Raw genomic sequence first — 4,884 nt, 5'->3', positions numbered from 1 at the left:
TCCTATGATACTTATTTATACAAAACTACACATATTCCTGTGCATTCCAGAAGAAAATGGTATATATGGTTTTTTATAAATTTATATAAAAAAATCGGTTTCTGCATTATATTCTGAATAATGAAATAAATGAATCATCGTACTAGTAAGTCTTGTAGTAGAGGAAATACAGAAGAATAATGAATATTAGAGTGAATATTGTATATTGCACCACATTTCGAAATGAGCCGGTAGAAAATAATTTTAAGTACTTCTGATACTGTGGGCCTTCCGTTGATTTTCAAGACACTCCTGATTTTTATAGTAATCGTCTTCTAACGGAATCTATGATCCTATATTTTAATTATCAATTTCTACTAAATTTTTTTAGTATTTAATTATACTTTTAAGTATTTATAAATTTGAATTTTATTTATTTTTAGATAATTTAATAATTGGACTATTTTTACTTTAATAAGATAATTAGAATTGGATTAGAGAAAGGGAAAGATTAAAGAAGAAAGGGGTCATGTGTGGGAAGGGAGGGTACTGGTTTTGGGGAGAGAAGCAGTGAGGTGTGTCAGTGGTTTTAATGGTTGTCCGTGCCTACGCTTCCCGTCTTGATTCCTCCTACGATTCTCCCCCTCCGTGGTAGCGCGTGAATGATACGCTCTACAATCGTTGACGAGAGTGGATTACACGAACTTTTACTCGCATGGGGGATTACCCTCTTTCAACCTCAGGCCCTTGCCTTGGAGTTGAGCATAGACCTGAGCGTTCAGGAAATAGGTCTATTTTCCTAAACAAACTCATCTAGTCTAGCATTCTAATCCACTAGGAGTTCATATTATTAATTGATTTTTGGAAAAATATCGGACTCGGCAGCGTTTTAATAGCATAAAATATCCTAAAAATTAAAATATAACTGCACCCCAGGATCCATTTGTAAGTAAGATTTGAAGAAAATATTTAAAAAATGATAATAAAATTTTATTAAAATATATAAATAATAATTAAGTTTTGTTTAAAATATCATAATTTTTTAATATTTTTATTTACCTATCACATTAATGATTTATATAAATAATTAAATTACTTTTGATTCAAAATAAAAAAATTTATGCGGGAAGTTGTAATTTTTTATTAAAATTTTGTGATTCATATCATAAAATTATGATTGATTATTTTTAAAATTTATATTTCAATAATAAAAAAATTAATATAAAAATTTATAATTTTTTATTCAATTTTTATGATTTATATAATTAAATTTATGATTATTTAAATAAAATTTATTATTGAGACTGATTACTTTTCAAAAGTTATTTATCAATTAGAAAGAAATTTCACTTGAGCATTTGTGATTTTTTGTTTAATTTTTATAATTTATAGAATAAAAATTGTGATTATTTAAACAAAAGTTGTAATTGAAAAAATAGAGCCAAACCTATTATTTTTATTATAAATATTGGGCAATTTAGTCATTTAATCTAGAATTATTATTGTCAGAAAAGTACCAATAACTTTAAAGGAATCATGACATTTCAAGAGATTTGATTGTCATTTATATATTTTAGTAGAATTTACTATCATTGTCCCAAATATCTAATTACCCCTGTAACATTTTATACTTCTTTCAAAATTTAAGACAATTTTTGAAGAGTTGGATGTTAAAAAATATAAAGCATTTTTAATCTTTTGAGGTATAATCATTATCTTTTTTTTCAAAAGTGTCCCTATTGATAGTAACTTTATATTTATTATAGGATGTATAATAGGGATAAATATGAAAAGATATGGTTGATTTAAAAGTAGGTAACTACTTTATCAAGTGGTGAGATTCGATTAAAAATGCCTTATATTTTTAACGAAGGAAGTAAGTCTTATTTTGGTATAAATATGTTGACAAAAAAAAAATCTGGTATAAATAACAAAAAGTAAAACTTATGTACTTAACTTTATATTCTTAATATACTTATATCAAGTCAAATCATGACATGTGAATTTTAATTTATTAATTCAATTAATAACAAGAATTTATTATAGAACAATAATTCATAAAAGATCCATATATTTTAATTTAATTAAATACAAGCACATTAAATATATAAGTTTTTTCATAATAAAATATATATGGCTATTGACAAATGAGCAAATGTAACTAACAAGCAAATATTGGTCCGTATTTTGTAACCTGTTCATAAACAAGTCTCATCTTATTAATTACACATGATAATTTATCAATAGTTAAATACTTTATTATTTATACCAGAGCAATGCTTAGAAAAAACTACAGGGATACTTAAAATTTTATTTTTAGATATGTCGAATGAAATGATGGTTCATATTTTTAATATCCTTCTTTAATATTAAAATACTACATGGATCTTTAGATGATATTTTCTCTTGATTCTTTTACTTCAAGAAAGATCGAGGTAATAAATATCAAACATCTCCATGTCATAATTCAAAAAGTATCTCACCAAAAAAAAAATCAGGGTGAGTATTTAAAAATTTTAACGTCATATGTATTTTCTTTTGATTTTAATGCGGAGCGTAAGGGATCATATTTATTTCCATCGTACTATCTGATGCGATTTTTTTTTTTTTGAAAAATTTTGTAAATTTTATACAGTCCAGACAAATTAAACAGGATTGCATTTGAAGAAAGAGCGGGGTTGGATAATGTTTTTCAAATAGCGAATGCCGGCGGCAGGATTGGCCTGCTTGATGACACTGAATTGAAATAAAATATAAAAAATGACAAATTTTGAAGAGATTCTCTGATGCGTTTTTCTTTTATGTTTCCACTTTCTCAGTCCACCAAAAGAGGGAACAGTCTTTCCTCTCACTTAGTGAACAAATTTTCAATATTAAATTGATGAAACAAAAAAAAGGAAATGGGTCTGTCCATTGTCACTTGTCATTGTTATATGTTCAATGAAGGCTGTGTTGGCACTTTGAAACTGTCACACCAAACAAACAAACAGACAAAAACCCAATAGTAATATAGAAAAATGCACTCGGCTATCATCCATGGATGTTATGTATTGACATTGATGATTGATCAGTCTTATTTTGTCTGAGTGTATATGTAGTTTTTGTGTGAAGTTTAACTGGTGGGTGGAGATATTGGTCAAGACAAGCCACATGATCTGGGTGTCCCATGTGATGCATGTATGTATATATAATGGATGGCGTCAGTTTGCTGCTTTTCAGGGAACAAAGCATCGGTTTGGTGCTTACAAAAAATGATTAAAAGGCCGATGTTGACATCAAGCCCAGGACATATGGGTTGAGTTCAATGATTTGCAGTGCAGAAGCAAAGTAAATAATTGTAATAACAATGAGGCTCCAAAGCTTTTAGGTGAGGACCAGATTTACCAGTAGTCCAAATTACTCAAGTTGGATGGGAATCATAATTAATTTCTCTCTATGGACCGATAAGTATCACCGTCATCTTGACGCAACCCGGTTTGTTTATGTTGGTGAATCATGTCTCGCAATAGGATCATTCACAGATGAAAAGGAACAAATGTTGCCATAAAAAATTAGTCTTAAGAATTCGACTCACCTATTATAGAAACATGACTTTTTGAGTTCAGCTTCTCAACAAGTGATGGCTTGATGAGTGTTGATTTCTCAATGTGCATATATATAACTCGACAAACTTTAAAAGCTGTGTTTTTTACGAAATTATAAGTATAAATGCTTTGCATATGCTCTGTGGCACCAAAACTCATCCTAGTTGGAGAGTGGTTGAACGTATCCATTCACCTAAAAAAGGAAAAGCGCAAAAGCCATGGAGGGCCAACCAACTCCTTAAATATGTGAAAAATATAAAGTTAGATGCTTGACCTTCATAAAATTTGAACTTTGACACCCATTTGTTTGGAAGGGAGAAAGATTCTAATGAGTTCCATTTTTAAAAAATAGACAAGTGAGAATATAAAATTTTAATAAAAATATATATATCAAAGGAGTGCAAAGAAAGTTAATTAAAATCTCTTAACCCCACTTCATTTTTTTAAAAAAAATCAAATTCTTACAGTCTGCTATCTGATCCAACCAAACAGAATTTAAAAGTGTAATTATTGCCTATTTCATTTTTTTTCATATTATTCCCCCTTTTTTTGCTTAAATAAAGAGTGGTTTTTAACCATACATCATATGAAAAATTGGGTAAACTTGCTTGGTTAAATTACTTTTATCATGATTTAATTATGATTTTAATTATTAATTATTGAACCGATATTTTAATTAATTCAATGATCAGTCTGATGTTTAATATCTTGATTTTGGCTTAAAATGTGACAGTAAAGTCGAGGGATGCATGCCACAAGGGGGAGAATTGATTCGTTTAGTGGAAGAAAGAAGGCGCGTTTGAAGGACAGAAAGAGGAGATTAAGCAGATACATGAAAGAATCAGCCAAAAGGAAAGAGAGAGGGAGAAGCAGAGATTGGGTGTGTGGAAGGCTCACTTTCCCACAGATTGAAACAGCTAAATACAAGACTGGATTCACCCCTTTTGTTCACTTCCTTTTAACTTATGCATTCCTGCCAAGCAGGGCACACTCGCAGGAGCAGTTCTTAGTAATAGAAAAGGCATTAATTCCAAGGACACAGCAGTGTAAATTCATACGCAAGGCATCAAACACAAGAACAAATATGCATTCTCTTCTACCTTTGCCTCGACCAGTAAGTCAACTATTCCTTAAGCTGCTGCCATGTGATGTGAGTTATCTTTGTGTTCTTATCTATATTCTCTCCAATATTATTCTCACCTCACACCCCACCATTGGACCACCTGACCTAAAAGGTTACCACCCCTCTTTCTCTCTCATCTCTTCCTTCATCACCTATTCATCTCCTATTCAAATTGAACACACTTTCATTACTACACTG

This window comes from Prosopis cineraria, unplaced genomic scaffold (assembly GCF_029017545.1).
Source record: "Prosopis cineraria cultivar Desert tree isolate PC_DT_omini unplaced genomic scaffold, ASM2901754v1 PC1, whole genome shotgun sequence".
In the NCBI taxonomy this organism is placed as follows: Eukaryota; Viridiplantae; Streptophyta; class Magnoliopsida; order Fabales; family Fabaceae; genus Prosopis; species Prosopis cineraria.
This window is presented reverse-complemented; position numbering follows the sequence as displayed.